Source organism: Mirounga leonina, unplaced genomic scaffold (genome assembly GCF_011800145.1).
Source record: "Mirounga leonina isolate KUSES-001 unplaced genomic scaffold, KU_Mleo_1.0 Mir_153, whole genome shotgun sequence".
NCBI lineage: Eukaryota > Metazoa > Chordata > Mammalia > Carnivora > Phocidae > Mirounga > Mirounga leonina.
Genome location: NW_023270387.1, coordinates 19,113,873 through 19,137,551, shown reverse-complemented (window position 1 = coordinate 19,137,551; position 23,679 = coordinate 19,113,873). Strand labels below are relative to the sequence as shown.

General features: G+C 38.9%; 1 pseudogene; it reads left to right on the top strand.

Moving 5' to 3' along the window:
• The first annotated feature begins 2,711 nt into the window (after nt 1-2,711).
• On the top strand, nt 2,712-4,098 carry LOC118013087 (annotated as a pseudogene).
• Nucleotides 4,099-23,679: the final 19,581 nt, after the last annotated feature.

Below are 23,679 nucleotides of genomic sequence, written 5' to 3'. Positions count from 1 at the left end.
TTTTTCTTTGTTTTTTTTAATTAATGGATTGCTTTGACTGTTGGTACTTATTTGTATCATTGTTATGGTTGAATTTTGTCTTCCTTCTATCACTTTGTCCTTTCTACAAATTTGGAAATTATCTCCTTTGTTTCTATTCTTTCAGTGAATACCCTAGAAAAGTTACTGGGCTTATTTAACTTAAAATCTAAAAGAAAACAATGTTTCATCCCCTCTCAAATGATACAAGAAGGCTTTATCTCCAATTATCCTCTCCACGCTTTTATCCTGTCATCATCCATATACCAATTCTAGCTTAACTCCACAAATTCAACACTGTGATTACTTTTTACAAAGAATTTCTATTTAGATTTATGTACCTTTTCACCATTTTATTTATTTATTATTACTCTTTACATCTTAAAATATTTCCATTATTTTCTTTATGCTTGAATTGTATTTAGAAATTTCTTTATAATTTGTCCCTTGGTAGTAAATTCCTGAAGTTTTTATCTGAAATATATTTATTTTACACTGGAAGATAATCTTACTGGATATCTCACTGTGAGTTGGCAGTTACTTTCTTGCCACACTTTAAAGATATTATTTAACTAATTTTGGCTTTCACTGCTGCTGTGTTGAAGCCAACAGTCATTCTAACTGCTTTCCTATGCTGTTTTTTATATCCTCCCTTTGGTGCTCTGTTTCCCTGTAAATACTCTCCATCTTCACTCTCTGTGTTCTCTCCTACAGGACACCACAGACTACATATGGAAATGTTCCCAGCCCACCATTTTGTTTTGTTTGTTTTAACAAAATTCCTTTGAACACTCATACTTTGCAAGTTTATCTCTCTGTTTCATTAAAGAGAAATTCTTTTGATATATCTTCCTATTTACTAATCTGGGTTTTTTTTAATATTTTTAGAGCGGTGGGGCGCCTGGGTGGCTCAGTCGTTAAGCGTCTGCCTTCGGCTCGGGTCATGATCCCGGGGTCCTGGGATCGAGCCCCGCATCGGACTCCCTGCTCTGCGGGAAGCCTGCTTCTCCCTCTCCCACTCCCCCTGCTTGTGTTCCTTCTCTCGCTGTGTCTCTCTCTGTCAAATAAATAAAATCTTTAAAAATATATATATATATATATTTTTAGAGCAGATGAGATAACCTAATAAGAGGGGGGTTTTTTGTTTTCTTTTTTGAGTGTAGTTGGTCCACAATGTTACATTAGTTTCAGGTGTACCACATGGTGTTGTTGCTGTTGTTTTAAGGTTTATTTATTTGAGAGAGAGAGAGAGAGTGTGGGGCCAGAGGGAGAGGGGAGAGGGAATCCCAAGCAGTCTATGCTGGGTGTGGAGCCCGACATGGGGCTCGATCCCAGAACCCTGAGATCACGACCTGAGCCAAAACCAAGAGTTGGACACTTAACCCACTACACCACCCAGGCACCCCCAACATGGTGTTTTAAATTATATTTAATCAATTGTTCATCCCGTCTCACTTCACTTGAAACAACTGAGTTATTACTTCAACAAAAATCATTTTCTTTTTTTAATTCTGTAAGTTCCTCTGGGTCTTTTTAAAAGTCAACTTGGTAGTTTTTAAAAGCCTTGATATTTTTTGTGACATTCTCACTTTAAAAATTACATCCTACATTTCTTGAAATATTCCATATATAAGTGTACTATATAACATATCCAAGGGATGCCTGGGTGGCTCACTTGGTTAAGCGTCTGCCTTCTGCTCAGGTCATGATCCCAGGGTCCTGGGATTGAGTTCCGCATTAGGTTCCTTGCTCAGTGGGGAGCCTGCTTCTCCCTCTGCCGGCTGCTCCCCCTGCTTGTGCATGCTCTTGCTCTCTCTCTCTCTCTCTTTCTCTGGCAAATAAATAAATAAAATATTTTTTAAAAATAAATAAATAACATATCCAACAATTCCGAACTCTGTTGTCCTTGTGCTAAATCTCTTATTCTATTATTTCTTTTTTCTACTCTCACTTATAGTAATGCAATTGTTAGCATGTTTGGAAATCTTTGTCCAAAAGTTCTTTGCTTCTTAATATCTGGGAATTCTTGGGGAATTTTTCTTCTGGAAGGGATTTGCCTCTCCTCCCATTGTTTGGCATGCCTCACCCAGGGACACTTCACCCTCTCAAAGATGTGGTTCAGAGAGGAAGTCTCAGGATTTGCTTTCCAGCTTCACTGATGTGCCAGTGCTGGAAGATTCATAGCAATGTCTCCATAACAGCATGATCACAGGGTTACCCTGCTCCTCGCTGATGCTTGTTGGTACAAGTCAAATCTTCTGCTTTTGTTCCCTGCTATTTCAGTTCTGTGTTTCCCTCATCAGTTCTCTGTCTTGGCTGATACAGGTCCCAGCCACCCTGATCTTGGCTACCAGGTCTTTATGCTCCAACTCCAGCCACTGAAGCTTTGACACCTGACTGCCTGACCTCAACCCCTCCTACTCTGAGTTCAGTTCCTGTTTGTTTCTTTGTTTGTTATTTAGAAAATGGATCCAGACACCTCCCCTAACTTTTGATGCAACCAACAATGTCTCAGAAAATGTGTCCTATCCAATTCTTGTTGTAGCTTAAGAGAATCATTCAGATCATCATATGCTGGTCAGCCTCGGTACAGGAAGGATATTAGAATTTTTGTCTGATGACTTCTCTTTCCTCAATGAAGTCTGAGATGAGGTTATCAGCTAAGATATCCATATTATTAAAGTTTGAAATGTAACATGTTCAAAATGACTTGAGTGAATTTCAGTTAATTATACCCTTCAGTTAGCTTGAACAGATTTGGATTTAAGGAAATAAAGAGAAGAAATATATGCATGTAATAGAAATTGAAAAGTTAAAGTTTAAAGGGACCACAGAAATATTTTTTCCAACCCATCAACTATGAGGATGGGAACAGAGGCCAAGCAAGGTAATTTGATTTGCTAGAGGCCACATAATACAGTCAGAGAGAGGACTAGGACCACACCGTCTTGAATGTTCTCTCTAGCAAAATTTGGAAGAGATCTTAAACTATTCTATTTCTCTTCATTTGTTTCTTCACCCCTCCAGTAGAAATGGCTCTGAGAAACCAGAGTACCTTGACTGAATTCACATTGGTCTCCTTTCCTGTCATCCAAGAACTTCAAATCTTGCTGTTTGTCATTCTCCTGCTGGTTTATATGCTCACCATAACAGGAAACACTGTCATCATTTCCTTAATATGGACTGATAATCGTCTCCAAACACCCATGTATTTCTTCCTTAGTAATTTGTCATTTTGGGGGCATTTTGTTCACAACTACTATTACCCCAAAGTTGCTAACTTGTCTCTTAGAAGAGAAAAAAACCATATCTTTTGCTGGCTGCATCACTCAAATTTATTTCTCCTTCTTTCTGGGGAGAGTGGAGTTTATCCTCCTGGCGGTGATGGCCTTTGATCGCTACGTGGCCATCTGTAACCCCCTGCGCTACACCATCATCATGAACAGCAGGGTCTGTCTCCTGCTGGTTCTGGGCTGCTGGGCGGGAGCCTTCTTTTCAGTGCTGTGCCCACTATTGTGGTGTCCACACTGCCTTCCTGTTATAGAGAAATTAGCCATTTCTGCTGTGACATTGCCCCTTTGCTGCAGGCGGCCTGCATAGACACTCATTTCATTGAGATGATAAGCTTCCTCTTATCCTCCCTTGTCCTTCTGACTTCGCTGGTGTTCACCATTGTGTCCTACACTTACATCATTTCTACCATCCTGCGCATCCCCTCAGCCCAAGGCCGTCAGAAGGCCTTCTCCACCTGTGCTTCTCACATCGTGGTTGTGTCCATTGCCTACGGGAGCAACATCTTCATGTACGTGAGGCCCAACCAGAGCCACTCGCTGGAGTTTGATAAAGTGACGGCTGTCCTCCCCACAATGGTGACCCCTCTTCTGAACCCCTTCATTTATAGCCTAAGGAATGAAAAGGTAAAAGAAGTTTTGAGAGAAGCAATCCACAAACTTATGTCCTTATGGCACAAGAGAACTTGAACCTTTTTGCACAGGAGAACTTGAAAGTGAGTGTGCTAATCGTGACTATGCTCAACCCTTGGACTCCATGTGGAGAAAAGCATACTTGAAGACCATAAAGTCAAAGATTTGTGGGAATATATAAAAAGGCTTCATGCCACATCAGATACCTGGTATTACAGTCAGGGTCCAGAGTAGGCAATTCAAGCATAGGAAAAATAATACGTTTTATTTTTTTAATTTTATTATGTTATGTTCATCACCATACATTACATCATTAGTTTTTGATGCAGTGTTCCATGTTTCATTGTTTGCATATAACACCCAGTGCTCCATGCAGAACATGCCCTCTTTAATACCCATCACCAGGCTAATCCATCCTCCCACTCCCTCCCCTCTAGAAAATAATACATTTTAGGGCGCCTGGGTGACTCAGTTGGTTGAGCGACTGCCTTTGGCTCAGGTCATGATCCTGGAGTCCCTGGATCGAGTCCCGCGTCGGGCTCCCTGCTCAGCGGGGGGTCTGCTTCTCCCTCTGACCCTCTTCCCTCTCGTGCTCCCTGTCTCTCATTCTCTCTCAAATAAATAAATAAATAAATAAATCTTTAAAAAAGAAAATAATACATTTTCAACCCTATTGTTGCACTCTCTCACATACAAAATATCATGAATTAATGTAAAATACTTAACTGAAGTCAGAAGACCTGAATTTTAAGCATGGCCCTATTTCTTTTTTATCACACGACACTTACATTATCTGAACTTTCATTTTCTCATTGTTAAAAGTAGGAAATATTTTACATTTTACACTCTTTTTCCTTTTTTCTTTTTCTTATTATAGTCTTAACCTTATGGCCTAAGAAATACAACCACAGATAATTGTAAGTTCATGCTTTTTCTAGGTATTAAGGTAATGCAAGATGATTGGCTTCATCCTTGACAGCTGAATACCCTAGAAAATAATAGTAATAATAATAACAACAAAAACAAGGAAGAGCAGTAACATATCCCAGGGTTTGTGCAGTTTACTTAAATATGAACTTAAATGTTGATATACATGGAATTTATAAGAATATTTATTTTAAATCACCTGAGCTCAAAATCCTAATTCCTGGAAGGAGGATCTGATTGGTCCAATTGAAGTGAGATATCCTCTCCTGATTTATCTCTTTGTTAGAGGAAGAGTGGCAAGGGGCTAATTTGCCCTCTGTCCTTACCACCACTGAACTCATGCTATGCGACAAGGAATCTTAACGACAGTGTAAAAATAGGAACAAGATAATAGGCATCCTTAAGATCAAAAAAGTTGTGACTAGTGTGGTCATTAACCTTCTAGCTACACGAACAATGACTGAGACCCGAAATTGGCATAGAATCTCTCATGGAAAATCAGAGAAAGTGCTACCTTAAGAATGGACTCAGAATATTATAAAAGAACATAGTCCATCATAAGATATTGTAGCGAACAAATGTTTAAAGATCCGAAGAAGGTAGAACAGTATCACCAGGAATGAAGCAGTCATATAATGAAGTGCTCTGCACTCATTATCAGACGCTAAATAAGATAAGATTTGGGAGGTTACAGTATTGGCTTCCTATTGCTTGCATAACAAATTTAGCAGCTTAAAACTACTCAAACTTATCATCTGACCAGTCTGTAGGTCACACGTCCAATACAGGTCTCTCCAGGCCAAATTCAGCAGGCTGCGTTCCTTTCTAGGGGCTCTAGAGCAAAATCCATTTCCTACTCATCTGAGTTGACAGAATTCCCTTCCTTGAAGATGTGGGACCAAGGTCCTGTTTTCTTGCTGGCTATCAACCAAGGGCCATTTCCATTTCTAGAAGGTACTTCAGTTCTTGGCTCATGGCCCGCCTTCCTCCACCTTCAAAGCCAACCATAGTGGGGCAAGTACCTCACAAGTTTCAAATCTCTCCTCCTCCCATCTCCTCTCTGACTTGGCTGACAAAGTTCTCCACTTTTAAGGACGCAGTTGATTGGATTGGGCCCACCCTGATATCCAGGATAATATCAAGGACTCAAGGTCTTTTTTCTGAATTACATGTGCAAAGTCCCTTCTGCCAAGTAAAGTAACATAATCACAGATTCTGGGGATTAGGACATGAATATCTTTAGGTGCCATTACTCTGCTTGCCAGCATTACATTGCTAGTGGTAATGATCCAAGAAAGAAAAAATAAAGAACAGAGCACAACAGGACTTTTTAAAGCCAATACTCAATCCTCAACTCTTTCTAGCTGTCATCACTTACAATCAGAAGAATTTACAAATCCCAGAATCTGAAGAGACTAGTGAAAAGCAGCAAAAGATCTGGGAAACACGTATTTTAAATTAGCTATGTTTGTTTTTATTTAAGTCATTGTTAGGTAAAGATGAATATTGTCCCTGTGTGCTCTTTTCCTGTTTTCCATGAGTTCCCATATTACTCAAAAGCTCCAATCTGGTATCATTAACACAGAAAAGAATATCCTGAACAAATAAGAGAATTTAAGCATAATTTTGGTACCCATCTATACTGGCCCCAGGTTGGGCCAGGCTTGAAATTGGAAGTATAAAAAGACTTCATAAACTCTGAAAAATAACATAAATATACTGCTTTACTTTGAATGTTGATTATTATTCTTATGATCAACATTGTTATAATACAGGATAATACAGGATAGTATCAGTTTCTACATTGATTCTAGTTAGTTACTTGTCCCAAATTTGGGGACACCTGAAAAGTCTCTTCCTTTTCCCATACTCAACTATGACTAGGTATTTTAAACTACTCTTTTTCGATATGGGGGATAAAAAGGGAAACAGATCCAAATAACCTGTAGAAATTTCAAACAACATCCACTTGCTAGATAAACTATATTCTTCCAACTATGGACAAAGGGCATCCCAACCAGAGAATCACTGTTGTATGTAGTGAATTCAGTGATCCTTCCTCTTGCCTGCTAATTCTCACATATTCCTTCCTCCTGACTCAGTTGTAATAAAGTGTTCAGTAACGGGCGCCTGGGTGGCTCAGTTGGTTAAGCAACTGCCTTCGGCTCGGGTCATGATCCTGGAGTCCCGGGATCGAGTCCCGCATCGGGCTCCCTGCTCGGCAGGGAGTCTGCTTCTCTCTCTGACCCTCCCCCCTCTCAGGCTCTCTATCTCATTCTCTCTCTCAAATAAATAAATAAAATCTTTAAAAAAAAAAAGTGTTCAGTAACAACAACTACGAACATATGTCTCAATTACCTCACAAGATTCTCAAAGGCTGCAGTGGAATATACTAAATTATTTATTATCAGTGGTCAAGAGTTTAGCTAAGCTACTCCGTGGTATTGCTGCCTTGGCCCCCATTTGGCCGAGGAGCCTGCTGTGACTTTAAACCATTATTAGTCCCCTCATGCAAGCACATGCCCCAGATAGCAGCCGGCAGAGTCATAAACACATGTAACTTTCTTTTTTTTTTTTTTTAAGATTTTATTTATTTATTTGAGACAGAGAGAATGAGAGAGACAGAGAGCACATGAGAGGGGGGAGGGTCAGAGGGAGAAGCAGGCTCCCCGCCGAGCAGGGAGCCCGACGCGGGACTCGATCCAGGCACTCCAGGATCATGACCTGAGCCAAAGGCAGCCGCCCAACCAACTGAGCCACTCAGGCGCCCCACATGTAACTTTCTGACATGACCTCCCCAACAGCCCTTGTGCTCAACCATCTTTCCCTCCTGCCAGTACTTTCCCTTTATGGGTGCCCCAGTGTAACTTACCAAAACTCGCTCTTTTGGTTGCAATTGACTACCTGGCCTTGGTGGCCCGGGAACCCCAAAGCCCTCCACCCATAGAATCTAATGAAGACATTGTGCCCCAGGGCCTGCTTCTCTCTCTGTACTCTCCCCCAAGTCTGCCCCCTCCCCCTACCCAGGCATGCCAGGTACTCCTCCAGGACCAGTGAGTAATAAGCTCTGTTGTAACTCCTCTTGTGGCCTGTTGAACTGCAGCCCACCATCTGGTATCCTCTGCTCCACTTAAGAAATGTTAACTTGACAAATTAATTACAAGGTGGTACAACCACATATGACTATTTGCTTCATTCTTGAAATGTACTAAAAAGTAGTTGTGTGTGTGTCTGTGCGCATGTGTGGTACATTTCAGAAGTATGTATTTCTTTTTGAACTTTAAAATCTTTTATTAAAAAAAAATCCTTTATCATCCTGGACTGCTGGCCCACCCCAAGGATATTGTTTAAAGCTAACTAGGGATTCCTTCATTAATATGTTTTCTTACTTTTAGCATTTGGCAGAAAGTAAGCCCCCTTTTTAAAAAGATGATAATGTTGAAATTGATAATGTATAAGCTCTTTCTAGTTATAAAAATTTTAGTAATTAATATATTTTCACCCTTAACCTATTTTTGCTTTTTGGTTTTTTTTAAAGATTTTATTTATTTGAGAGAGAGACAGCAAGAGAAAGCATGAGCAGGGCGAGGGGTGGGGGAATCAGAGAAGCAGGCTCCCTGCGCAGGGAGTCCAATGCGGGGCTGGATCCCAGGACCTTGGGATCAGGACCTGAGCCGAAGGCAGACACCTAACCGACTGAGCTCCCCAGGTACCCCAGGTTTTTTAGCCATTCTGAGTACAGATCTTGAAAAGAATTGACCATCATATAACCACACAATGTAAAAGAGAAGAACTTGAAATGACATGTCAAAAGAATACTATATACAACCAATAAATAAAATATCAAGTTATTCTAATACTATTAGTACTTATATAGTCTCTTCATGTGCAGACATACATGTATATACCCTCCTGATGTAGAACTGAACTCAGAGTCATCACCTGACTTTAGGAGTGTATACAAAAAATGCAGTGTGTCGTTTTACTTATTTAGGCAAACACATTGCATTCTGTTTAGGCAGCAGTCACAAGAGTGACTATGAAAACACCTCTATGTGGGGCGCCTGGGCGGCTCAGTCAGTTGAGTGTCTGACTTTTGATTTCAGCTCAGGTCATGATCTCAGGGTCCTGGGATCAAGCCCCACACAGATCAAGGCTAAAAAGAAACTAGCTCTCAAGCCACTAAAAAAAAAAAAAAAAAAAAAAAGGAGGGAAACTTAAATGCATATTACCAAACAAAAGAATTAATTTGAGGGGCGCCTGGGTGGCTCAGATGGTTGGGCGTCTGCCTTCAGCTCAGGTCATGATCCCAGGGTCCTGGGATCGAGTCCCACGTCGGGCTCCTGGCTCGGCAGGGAGTCTGCTTCGCCCTCTCCCTCTGCCTCTCCCACTGCTCATGCTCTCTCTCTCTCTGTATCTCTGTGTCTCAAATGAATAAATAAAATCTTTAAAAAAAAAAAGAATTAATTTGAAAAATCTACTTCTCCATGATTCCAACTCTGCCATTCTGGAAGAGGCAAAACTATGGAGTCTATAAAGAGCTCGGTGGTGATGTGAATGGAGGGAAATCAATAGGCAGAGCACCGAGCATTTTTAGGGCAGTGAAATACTCTGTATGATACTGTAATGTTGGATACACATTATTATCCATTTGTCTACACCACAGAATGTACAACACCAAGAGTGAGCCCTAAAGTAAACTGTGGGCTTTGTGTGATGTGACAGTTAAATTCATCGGTGGTAACAAATGTACTGCTTTGGCGAGGGATGTTGGTCATGAGGGAGGCCATGCATGCAGAGGGGCAGTGGGTATTTAGGAAATCTTTGCATCTTCCTCCCAGTGTTGCTCTAAGAAAATAAAGTCCTTTAAATAAATAATGGAATTGCGGGCGCCTGGGTGGCTCAGTTGGTTGAGCGACTGCCTTCGGCTCAGGTCATGGTCCCGGGGTCCTGGGATCGAGTCCCGCATTGGGCTCCCTGCTCTGCGGGGAGCCTGCTTCTCCTCTCCCACCCCCCCTGTTTGTGTTTCCTCTCTCGCTGTGTCTCTCTCTGTCAAATAAATAAATAAAATCTTTAAATAAATAAATAAATAATGGAATTGATATTAAGAAAAAGTATCTTTCAAAGAAAAAGAAATGCTTAATATACCCTTCCTGTATCAACAGTGAACAGTATTAACACAAGAGTGTAAAAAGTCAGTTTGTTCAATCAAAAATTATGATATCTCTGTACAGGAGATATAGGATAAAGAAAAAATGACCAAAGAACTTAACACTCATCTTTCATAACAGGAATTTATTAGACAATGTGTTAAGTTTGATAAATTAAGAAAGAAGGATATAAGCATTTATTTAAAAATATGTAGATAACATTAGAAGAAACAAAAGTGAGTTTTTTTGAAGATTTTATTTATTTATTTGAGAAAGAGAATAAGAGAGAGAGAGAGCATGAGAGGGGGGTGGGTCAGAGGGAGAAGTAGACTCCCCGCTGAGCAGGGAGCCCAATGGGAGACTTGATCCTGGGACTCCAGGATCATGACCTGAGCCAAAGGCAGTGTGCTTAACTAAACTGAGCCACCCAGGCACCCCACAAAAGTGTTTAAATAATTCCTTATAAGAAAAAGGGCTAAGAGGTAGAGAACAGAAGGAGGAAGTGACCTCTCTTTTTCTATGCAAAACTTTTAATATTCATTCACTTTTAACTATATAATCTGTTTAGTTTAAAAAATGAAAATCAGGGGCACCTGGGTGGCTCAGTTGGTTAAGTGACCAGCTCTTGATTTCGGCTCAGGTAATGATCTCAGGGTGGTGAGATCGAGCCCTGCGTTGGGCTCCACGCTCAGCACAGTGTGCTTGGGATTTTCTCTCCCTCTCCCTGTCCCTCCGCCCCTCCCGCTTGTGCGCTCTCTCTCAAATAAATAAATAAATAAATAAATCTTCAAAAAAATGAAAATCAATTTTAAAACAATGGAAGGAAAATGAGACTGGAGGAAAGAAGAGCTTAGCTCCCAACCAGGAGAACATGGAAGGAAAGATGCCAACACGCCCAGAAATTCTCAGCTCACAGTGACAGAGCACAGAGTACTTAGAGAGCCAAGAGGACTTCATCTTGGTAGAACGGAAAAGTGATTCAAGTATCTGAGTTGCTGACACTTAACTCACTTGAGATAAGCAGAGGGACATTTGACTTTTGGCTAAAACAGTGAATGTGAAGGCTGATGCGAAGAGTCAAAGCAGTAGCTTTCAGGTACTTAGTGATCCGAAGGAGAACAGGAATCCCGTTGCCAGAGCAGGAGCTAATATGGACTCACCGAGCGTGTTCCTCCACCGTGGAAACTGACTTTTGTAGCAATACCCCTGTCATATACATGCGGACAAGAGGAACACCAGTCCACAATGACCCACCTGGAAATACTTCAAGTTGAGTTTCAGTTCTCCTGAAGGGTAGAGCACAGAGGAGAGAAAAAGAGAAACGACATCAGTATGTTAACTCTGATGATCTCCCTAAGAGGATTTTAATGGATTGTATTTTTGCCTTCATAGTTTCAGACTTCTCTTCACATATGTATGAGCATGAACTATGTAAAGTGTTCAAATTTTTCAAAACGGTCACTGCTGTTTCACATGAGTCATTACCCAATTGACCTTAGGGCAAAATGGAACCTCAATCGAACTTGGTTCTTGCCTATAACTTGAGGAAGGGTTGGGGGCTATTCCTGAAATGTTGTTTTATCAAAACATCATCCAGCTAGTAGGTCAATGAGTCCTTCCCAAAACAATTTCAATATATTCAATCTATCTATCTGCCTATTTCATAAAAAAGAGAAGGAAAATTCTATTCAAGGAAAGAAAGTCAAATGTCCAGGAAGATATCATAGAAATAGTCTGTAACAGAATGTCTGACACAAAAGACGGATCCAGTCCATAATGACTGAGTGAAAGATACATTAGTGGATATATAAAGAGAAGAAAATAAACGATCTTAAAATTATTGCTCTAGAAATCTTAATGTAACGAAGAATATTTAAGGCAGGCAGCACATGCATAGACAAAACAGCATGACCAAAGTTGCAAAATTCCTCACAGGTCATATTTCCTGATGGTTCTGAATTTGTTATAGCACAACAATGTAGAATTACTTCATTAGGCTCTGCTCTTCTGGATTCCTTTTCATTTTTGCTCTTCACCTTTTTCCCTTGGTAATTATCCCTTACATTCACTGTTCTCTGGCTCACCTGAGTCCACAAGGAATAGCCTGGAAGAGGTTGAGGAGTTCAAGAATTCAACATGTGGTGTTTGGGTTCCTGTAGTTTCAGAGTTAGAATGGGAGATACAAGCAAAGCAATTAAAATGACAGCATCAGAAATAAAAATCAAATAAGTTCTACTGGGAAAATTTATTGCCAGAAGAAAAGGCACACATATTCACAAATTTAAATTTTCTCATGAAAGTACAAGTTCACAGACTCCTTAAATATGTATGAGCCGTCTATAAACTCGGGGTTAAGTAGCTTAATTCTAGACCAAAGTGTATGTCTCCATATATCTTTGTAGATGAAGGCCTATCACAAGTTCAGTTATAAATCCAACAGCAGTCTTTCTTGGAGGGGTGTTCCAGGAACAAAGCTACCACATTTTAAGGAACACACGAGGCGTTGCGACTTCTTCCTTCAAGCACCGATCCCCAGGGACTTGCTGAGCTTTAAGCTCATTAAAATGCACTTACCATGTGCACCTGCAGGGCAACCTGTTACAGCCACCTTTGCTTCATTCTGTGTCACTTTTGTTAACCCTATAGTGATAATATCATCCCCACTTTATAGATGAGCTAAGTGAGGCGCTGAGAGATGAAATAACTGTCCCAAAGGGACTCAGTGAGCAAGTGGAGTCAAACCATGGGTCTGACTTTAAAATCCATCTTCCTGCCTCTTACATCCCACTGTTTCCCTCTGTGGTAAAAACTGCAGGAAAGCTATTTGCAGTGAGTCTCTCCCACAGATACAGATAGAAAATCAAAGACAAGGAATGAGAGGACTTTAGAGAGCATCCCTCTCAAATATTTCATTTTACAAATGAGAGAGCTGAGGGTAGAATTTTCAAGACCCAGGTGGTAAGAGAGCCAGAACCAGAACTGTTCTTTTGTTCGCCAATTTAATATTTCCTTTATGGCATCGAGCCTCCCATTCAGTCCACATTTATTAAACACTTATTAAATGTTAAGAGAGAGTTCTAGAACTATAATACAGAAGATAAAAAATCTATAATGGGGTGGAGTTAGGAGAAGGAAAATTGAGGAAAACACTAAAGAAAATTTGGGTTCAATGTATCTGTTATAAAATCACACTCTTGGCTTGTCAGTAAATGAAGAAGTTTGCTCTATACCAGAGACCGCCCCTCCCACATTTTATCCCCATGATATGGGACTCCTTAAAAACAAATCATCTTATTTTTCTAAAAGTTTAAGAATAAGGGATTTGTGTTTTGCTGGCTGGGGTATTGAAAGTGGTGAACACAGAGAATAATGTTTACATGGCAACTATTTAGAGGCAATCATGAGATGCCATCCTATCTAATTTACCACTATTCCCATTTATTATTTCTTGTGTATTTTCTCACCAGAACTCCCTCTAAACTGCTCCCAATTTACATTTCTGTTTATCCCAAATACAACACAACACACACACACATACACACACATACACACACACACATGGCTGGAGAGAAGTGTTGCACTTCTCAGTCTTCAACCCTTCGGTGAGGAAAGGAGCTCTGCCTTAGGAATGTGGGGATGGCTGAAAGCAAGATTCCTGATACGGGACAGATAAGACTGACAGTAACTTATTAGTCACATATGCTTACGGCTGAGGGAAGAGGACGCCACATACCATGCAGGACCACATGCGGGATGCACTCAGAGGCAGAGTGAACAACTGCTTAGTTGGCAGGAACCAAAACCCTTTTGGGATTTTTGTTTGTTTTGGTTTTGGTTTGGTTTGGTTGTTGTTGTTTTTAAATTTTTATTTAAATTCCAGTTAGTTAGCATACAGCTTAATATTAGTTTCAGGTGTACAATTTAGTCATTCAACACTTCCATACAACACCCAATGCTCATCAGGACAAGTGCACTCCTTCATCCCCATCACCTATTTCCCCATCCCCCCCACCCACCTCCCCTCTGGTAACCATCAGTTTGTTCTCTTTAGTTAAGAGTCTGTTTCTTGGTTTGCTTCTCTCTCTCTCTTTTTTCCCCTTTGCTCATTTGTTTTCTTTTTTTTTAAGCTCAATCTTTTTTTTTTTTTAAGATTTTTTATTTATTTACTTGTCAGAGAGAGAGAGAGCACAAGCAGGGGGAGCGGCAAGCAGAAGGAGAAGTAGGCTCCCTGCTGAACAGGGAACCCAACGTGGGACTCGATCCCTTGGGATCATGACCTGAGCTGAAGGCAGATGCTTAACTGACTCAGCCACCAGGCATCTCACATTTCCTTTGTTCCTTAAATTCCAAATATGAGTGAAATCATATGGTATTTATCTTTCTCTGACTGATTTCACTTAGCATAATATCCTCTAGCTCCATCCATGTTGTTGCAAATGGCAAGATTTCATTCTCTGTTATGGCTAAGTAATATTCCAGTGTGTATGTGTGTGTGTCTGTGTGTGTGTGCACATTCATCAGTCTTCTTTACCCATTCATCAGTCAGTTGAGGACTGAGGTCTGGTTGAGAGGGGAACTAAACAAATGGGGGTCTTTCCTCAAGTGGGGGAGTATATCTGGCAAAAGTAGGGGAACTTAGTTAGGGCTTTGGGCCCCTGGGAGGCTCAAAGATGTCAAGACTACACATAAAATAGTAGGCATTATAATATATCTCCCCAGTGTTACTTGAAATATATTTTATTTAAAATATATTTTAAAATATTGCCCACAGACTCTTGTCTTTATACAAGCTTCCATTTTGGAGGTGTTCATTCCACTGCAAGGAATTATATATTCTCTTTCACTCTCTTCTTTCTCTCCTTCCCTCTTTCTCTTCTCTTTGTAGGAATACGTATATTTGTAGAAAAATATATTTTATGAATATATATTTGAAAAATATATGTAATACACACACACACACACATTTTTACAAATATCATATATTAGGAGAAAGGTTGATAAGAAAAAAATGGGGTAATCCATAGGCTGGAGATCTAGGTAAGGCCATGCAGTATGTGTTTAGGAAATAAAACTATAGAATTGGGAGATTGTGGTCCACTATTGGTACCTTGGATTTTGGGATTTCAGAGCTTGAGTAATTCTATCTACAGGCAACACCCAGGTCATAATAATGGAGCTGATGGTTTAAAAGGAATGCAGGTGATACTTATTGGAAGGAAGATCAAGAAATTCAAATTTTAGTATATTTTATGAGCTGTTCACATAGATATTAAGGTTTCCTACAATGATAGCAATCCTTAGGATGAAGTGGAAGACCACGAACCTCTAAAAAAGTCTTTACTCAATGTGCCACCAATGGTTTTCATGTTTTGAAATTCAATTTAAAAGACCTCCCTCATTGTCTTACCTGAACACTCCATGGCCATTGTTTACTTCTTCCTTGAAACTCAGGTAATAAAGGGCAGAAACAAAGAAAACTTACAAGATTGTGTAAGATAAGCCCTGGGGAAGTTTTATCAAAAACCAGAGGAATGGTGATTTGAAAGTGGAAATTGGGAGCAAAAGAACACTGCCAACAACAGCAACAATAATCCTGAGCCCATTCCTCCAGCCCTCTGGAACATGGAGGGGAGGCATGCTTGCTTGCAGGAGCTTCAGGGCTATCAGTGTCCTCAAGTGAAAGTCAGATTCATGTTCAGATAAACAGTTACCATGTTTTGGTTAAGAAGAGAATGTTTACAAGAGTTTTGTTGAAAAATATATAAATATTAGAGACTACAGTGGATGCTTGAGCAAGCTTGCAGCTGTGGGATAAAGTCAGGAGGTTGGAAGAATAGAGTTGAACTGGGCTGAGTTCAGTCCAAGGGCTTATCTTTCTGAACAGGGCCATGACAGGAAAAAGTGTAATGGAATTTACTATAGCTGTCTGGAATCTTTAAAATGTAAACTACATCACATTCAAACAAAAATTTGTAGGCATACAAATGGACACAGGAGGGGATGCTCAACATCACTGATCATCAGGGAAATACTAGTCTAGATATCACCTCACACTGGTCAGAATGGCTAAAATGAACAACACAGGAAACAGCAGATGTTGGCGAGGCTGTGGAGAAAGGGGAACCCTCTTACACTGTTGGTGGGAATGCGAACTGGTGCAGCCACTCTAGAAAACAGTAAGGAGGTTTCTCAAAAAGTTAAAAACAGAAGTACCCTATCAGCAATCGTGATATTATGTACTTACCCAAAGGATACAAAAATACTAATTCAAAGGGATAAATGTACCCTGATGTTTACAGCAGCATTATCAACAATAGCCAAATTGTGAAAAAAAAATCAAATATCCATTGATGGATGAATGAATAAAGAAGATGTGTTACGTATATACAATGGAATATTACTCAGCCATAAAAAAGAATGAAATCTTGCCATTTGCAATGCCATGGATGGAGCTAGAGAGTACTATGCTAAGAGAAATAAGTCAGTCAGGTATTTAAACATTCTTATTTTTTAATTTTTCTTTGTATTCTAGTTTAAATAATTTATACGAAGTGCTCTTTCAGTTCACTGATCCTTTCTTCTGATAACACCATTGAATGGATTTGTTACTTTTGAGAGTGTGTTTTTTGCTTCTAGCATTTCATTAACCTTATTTTATTTTATTTTATTTTATTTTATTTTATTTTATTAAGATTTTATTTATTTATTTGACAGAGAAAGACACAGCGAGAGAGGGAACACAAGCAGGGGGAGTGGGAGAGGGAGAAGCAGGCTTCCCGCCAAGCAGGGAGCCCAATGTGGGGCTTGATCACAGGACCCTGGGTCATGACCCGAGCTGAAGGCAGACACTTAATGACTAAGCCACCCAGGCGCCCCTCATTAACTTATTTTATTTTTTTAAAGATTTTATTTATTTATTTGACACAGAGAGAGATAGACACACAGCGAGAGAGGGAACACAAGCAGGGGAAGTGGGAGAGGGAGAGGCAGGCTTCCCACTGGGCAGGGAGCCCGATGCGGGGCTCAATCCCAGGACCCTGGGATCATGACCTGAGCCGAAGGCAGACGCTTAATGACTGAGCCACCCAGGTGCCCTCATTAACCTAATTTTAAAATTGCCCATCTCTCCGAGGAAATTTTATGTCTTTTCATGAATGTTTTCTACCCTTTTCACTAAAATTTCTTCTACAGATGTATTGTAGTTAGTTTGAAGTTCTTGTCTAAGAATTCTAGCATCTGGGAGTACATTCTTACTGACTATACTTTTTTCTTAATTTGGGATTATTTTCTTGTTTATTTCCATGTCTCATGTTTTACCATTTTATGGTCAACATTATGGTAAAAGATCATGAGAGACCAAAGTAGATAAAATGTATCCAAAAAAGACCATTCCTCTTTCTCTGTCAAGTCAAGGCTTTGGGCTTATTGATTTTCTTTGTGATTTTTCTCCATTTCATTTTATTGGTTCCTCATTTTTGCTATTTCTTTCTTTTTGGATTAATTTGTTCTTTTTTTTTTTTACCAAATTATTAAAGTGCAAGTTTATATCATTAATGTGAGACTACTTTTTTTCCAATCTAAGCTTTTAATGCTATACTTTCTCTTTAAACTTTCCCTTACCTGTAACAATTTTGTTATATTGTGTCTTTCTTTTATTTATTTTTTTTACGATTTTATTTTTTAAGCAATCTTTACACCCAAGGTGGGGCTCAAACCCACAACCCTGAGATCAAGAGTCATGGGCTCCCCTGACTGAGCCAGCCAGGCGTCCCTGTGCTTTTATTCTCATCCAATTCAAAATATTTTTAACTTTCCCCTCTGACTTCCTCTTTGGCCCCTAGATTATTTAATGACTTTGTTTCTAATTTCCAAATAGTTTGGGACTTCATACATACCCCCTTTGCTAATTAGTTTAATTCTGTTTTGGTCAGAATATATTTTGCATAATTTTAAATTCATGATCTTTCTCCTTTTTAGTATGACTATTGCTATTTTGAGTATATTGCTGCCTGAATAAAAGACTATTTCCTTAATCTTCTTTTCATCTAGGTGAAACTATGTGACTAATTCTGGCCAAACAGATGCAAGCAGAATTTTTGAGTGGGTCTAGTAAGGTTTCTCAAAAAGGAGGGAATGATCCTTTCCTCTCCCTTTTTCCTTCTTACACTTCTGGGAGTTAACATGTAATAGCTGGAGTTCCAACAACCATTCAAGACCACAAGTTGACCTTGAGCATGGAAGTGGCTTGTGAGGATGATAGAGCAAAAAAATAAGGGTTTTCCACTCATGCTATGCATGCATAAAGACAGTTTTACCTTTTCTTCGTTCTTTATGCCTTTTAATTTTTTTTCTTTTTTTACTCCACGGGCTAGGCTTTAATGGGTAATATTTATTTACTTATTATTTTTTAAAGATTTATTTATCTATTTTAGAGAAAGAGAGGGAGCATGTGCTGGAGGGACAGAAGGAGAGGGAGAGAATCTCAAGCCAACTCCATGCACCAAGGCTCAATCTCACCACCCTGAGATCATGACCTGAGCCAAAACAAGATTCAAACACTTAATCAACTGCACCACCAGGCACCATATTTTTTTTATTTATTTATTTATTTATTTATTTATTTATTTATTTATTTATTTGAGAGAGAGAGAGCAGGAGAGGGAGGGAGGGCCAGAGGGAGAGAGAGAGAAGCAGACATCCCACTGAGAAGGGAGCCTGACATGGGGCTTGATCCCAGGACCCTGAGATCATGACCTGAGCCAAAGGTCACGCTTAACCGACTGAGCCACGCAGGCACCCCCAGGCACCCCGTTTTAATGGATAGTATTTAATAGAAATGGTGACACAAGCACTATATTTTTATTTGTTATTTTAAGGGGAATATGTGTCACAATCAAGAATGATGGTTTTGAATGTGTTAGATACTGTTTATCAGATTAAGACAATGTCCTTCTAGACTTAGTTTGCAAGGAAGTTTTATAATTAATGGAGGTCGAATATTATCAGCTATATTCTGCTTCAATTATAAGGAAAAATAATTTGTGTTGACATGCTAAATCACGGTTCCTGATTTTCTGATATCAAAAAATTTTTGCATTCCTAGCATACACCCAACTCTTTTACACATATCTGAATTCTGTTTGCTAGTATTTTCTTGAGGATTTTTTTCATCTAGATTGATGGTTGACATTGGCCTATACTTTTCATTTCTCATAAAATCTGCTGTTGGGATCTAAGTTAAAGTAGCCCTTAAAATTAGTAAGAGAGTATTTTATATTTAAAAAATTCTGTTGGTGATGGGGCGCCTGGGTGGCTCAGTCGTTAAGCGTCTGCCTTCGGCTCAGGTCATGATCCCGGGAACCTGGATCGAGCCCCGCTTCGGGCCCCCTGCGCAGCGGGAAGCCTGCTTCTCCCTCTCCCACTCCCCCTGCTTATGTTCCCTCTCTCGCTCTTTAAAAAATAAAATTCTCTGGTGAGTTATAAGTTCTTCAATAATTTGGTAAAGTCACTTGTAAATTTATCTGAGCCTGGAGTTTAAGTAGGGATATAAGAAAATAATTTATTGAGGTTTAATTTATACATAAAAGACACCATAATTTCAAAGTTAGTTCAAAGGTTTTGATGATGATATATGACCATAAACCACTGGTTCGAACAAGATATAGAACATTTTAATTATTCCAGATAATTCCCTCATGTGGTTCCCAGTCATTACATACCTCCCATTTCCTGCAATAATTTTCTGATTTCTATTGGCATAGGTTAGATTTGCCTGTTCGTGGACTTCACAAAATGTAATCCTATAGTTCTTTTGCATTGGGGTTATTTTGCTCAACATAATATTTTTCAAAATTCTTCCAGGTTATTGTATGTATCAGTAGCTACCTCCATGTTAATGTTGAGTAATATTCCATTGTAAAAACATACCACATCTATATATATACAATGGAATATTATGCAGCCATCAAAAGGAATGAGATCTTGCCATTTGCAACGACGTGGATGGAACTGGAGGGTATTATGCTGAGCGAAATAAGTCAAACAGAGAAAGACATGTATCATATGACCTCACTGATATGAGGAATTCTTAATCTCAGGAACCAAACTGATGTTTTGCTGGAGTGGGGTTGGGGAGGGAGGGATGGGGTGGCTGGGTGATAGACACTGGGGAGCATATGTGCTCTGGTAAGCGCCGTGAATTGTGCAAGACTGTTGAATCTCAGATCTGTACCTCTGAAACAAATAATGCAATATATGTTAAGAAAAAAAAAAAGAAGAAGAAGAAGAAGGTAGCAGGAAGGGAAGAATGAAGGGGGGGAAATTGGAGGGGTAGACGAACCATGAGAGACGATGGACTCTGAAAAACAAACTGAGGGTTCTAGAGGGGAGGGGGGTGGGAGGATGGGTTAGCCTGGTGATAGGTATTGAGGAGGGCACATTCTGCATGGAGCACTGGGTGTTATGCACAAACAATGAATCATGGAACACTACATCAAAAACTAATGATGTAATGTATGGGGATTAACATAAGAATAAAAAAATAATAATAAAAAAACAAAAAACAAAAAACATACCACATCTCTTTATCCAGTATCCTGTGGATAGACATTTGGGTTATTTTCAGTGTTTAGATATTATGAATAAAAGCGTTTTGTACATTTAAGTATGGTGTTTTTAATAGACATGTTTTCATTTCTCTTGGTTAAATTGGTTAAATACCTTGACATTGTCAGCTCATAGGGTAAAGATATATGTTTAACTTTACCAGAAAATGCCTATTTGCCCAAAGCAATTATACTGTTTTATACTCACGCAAGAATTTTATGAGATTTCAGTTTCTCCTTGCCAACCTTGATATTGTCTGCTTTTAAAAAGAGTTTTAGCAGGGCGCCTGGGTGGCTCAGTCGGTTAAGCGACTGCCTTCGGCTCAGGTCATGATCCTGGGGTCCTGGGATTGAGCCACAGATCGGGCTCCCTGCTCAGGGGGAAGTCTGCTTCTCCCTCTTCCTCTGCCTCTCCCCCTGCTTGTGAACTCTTTCTCTCTTTCTCTGTCAAATAAATAAATAAAAATCTTTAAAAAAAAGTTTTAGCTATTTTAGTAGATGTGAAATATCTCAGTATGATTTTAATATGCATTTTCTTGATGCCAGTAATGCTTCAGTTCTTTTCATGTTACTATTAGTCAAAACCAAGTCTTTTTTAAATTTTTTTATTTTTTAAAAAATTTAAAATTTTCTAAAAAGTTTGCTACTCCAACGTCACAGATTTTTTTCCCTGTGTTTTCCTAGTAACTTTGTGCTTTTAGCTTAGTTTATGTATGGGGTGATGTAATTGTGATTTTTAAAGTTTTGTGTTTTTTTTTTTAAGGTTTTATTTGTTTATTTGACAGAGAGATAGAGCGCACAAGTAGGCAGAGAGGCAGGCAGAGGGAGAGGGAGAAGCAGGCTTCCCGCTGAGCAGGGAGCCCGATGCGGGGCTCGATCCCAGGACCCCGGGATCATGACCTGAGCCAAAGGCAGACGCTTAACCAACTGAGCCACCCAGGTGCCCCGTAATTGTGATTTTTATATGAATGTTTGGTTGTTACAGCAACATTTCTTGGAAAGCTTGAATTCTTTGATTAGGCTTGACATCTTTGCAAGAGTATCTGTAGATTGTCTTTCAACTTTCTATTTTACTCCATTGATTTTTGCCTCTCCTTATGCCAATACCATATACTCAGTATTTATTAGAAATCTGGAAATCTTGAAATCAATTTTAAATGCCCTCAACCTTGTTCTTTCTTTTTGATAATTTTGTCGATTTTAGATGTTTAGTAATTCTATTATCTGGAATATCTTCTATAAAATAGGAATTATTTTCTTATTCAAAATTTGTCACAAGTCATCTCTGTAGTATTCTACTCCTAGTTTACTGGGAATTTTTAATGATTATTTTAATATATATAATGCTAATTTGCCTATTTATGTTTCTATTTCTTTCTGTACACCTTTCTACGTTTTATATTCTCCTGGGAATTTGCGTATTTAATCTCAGGTTCTAGTATTTTTATTTAAAATTAATTTAGGTTTTAAAATTTATTCCATGGTTGTATCTGTAATTATTTTCTACTTTTTATTCTATATTTTATCTACTTTTCTCTCTCTTATTTATTTTCTCTCTCCCATTGATAAATCTTGGCAGTGGTGTACCAACTAAAAAGTCTGGGAAAACTTTTCTCAAAACTGGGCTTTGGTTTGTGTTTTTTTTATTGTTTTGTTGTTCTTATTTATATTTAGTTCTGTTTCCTTTATATCTGGAATTATCTTTATAATTTCCACCTTTCATTTTTGTTGTTGTTGCTTATTTGTTCTATCCTTCTTTTCCTATTCTGTTGAGTTGAATGCTCAGTTTCTTCATTTTCAAGCTTAAAAAAAAAATTGTTGATAAATAAATTTAAATGTGTAAATTATTCCATAGGCAGTAATGAGCTGCGCATAGTTTCCTGTTACTCAATTTAAAATATTTCATAATTTCCTTTGAAATATCATTTTAAATAAAAAGATTGTTTAACATTGTTCTTTACTTCAAACCTAGCAGATTTTGTTTAGTTATCTTTTGTTATTGATTTACAATCTTCTCCCTGCACGGTAAGAAAATACAAAGACAAGTTGCTGTACCTCGTATCACCTACTCAAGAAAAGGAGGCATGCATCATGACGGTACATTGTGCAACGGGTTCCAACAATCTCAGACAACTTTCTGCATCAGGCTGTTTCCTCTGCACCAGTGCAAAGTGGTTCAGGTCTTTCACTGAGACCCTGGCCTCCTGTTGCTCAGATTCATAATACTCTCCTTTGCCTCATACCATTTTAATCAGCATTGATGCTGTAAGGATTATAGATTCCTTCTTTTTGTAATTATCAAGTTTTAAGAACGTATCAAAGCTCATATAAATTGAGTGAATCCATTGTGGTCCTTTTACAGTTTGAGGATTTGGTAGAACATCGGGATCACCAAATCTGATAGTGACTCATTGAAATTTTAGTAGTTATTCTATCTTCACTCCCTTTCATGCCATTTTTAATTAACTAGGCTCTCGGCAGACCTCTCTGGTGGTTGTCTAATTTCAGTCTTTGATTTGTGAGGCTCATTTCTTCCCAAAGGTGGAACTCTTCCAGTATGCTTATTGGAAATAAAGTCTTATATTACTTTTTGAATTGTAAAATAAGTATCAACACTTAATAACTTTTCCACCTATTTTTTGCAATACAAGAGAGGGAATGTGACCATTAAAAAAATATTCCATTCAGTTTTTTTCAGAACACCTTTCTCAGGTTTGGTTTTCGAAAACGTAAATTCAAGATTAAAAAAAAAAAAAAGCCCTTAGATCATTTAATCACATGAATAATACAAGAAAAATGACTGTGTTCTTATTTTTTTAAGATTTATTTATTTACTTGAGAGAGAGAGGAGGGAAGGTCAGAGGGAGAGAGAAAGAGAGAGAGAATCTGAAGCAGACTCCCTGTCGAGCACAGAGCTCAATGCAGAGCTGGACCCCAAGACCCTGAGATCATAACCTAAGCTGAAATCAAGAGTTGGATGTTTAACCAACTGAGCGACCCAGGTGCCTCAACAACTTTGTGCTTAAGATGCAGAAATTTCCAAAGACTTATATTTAT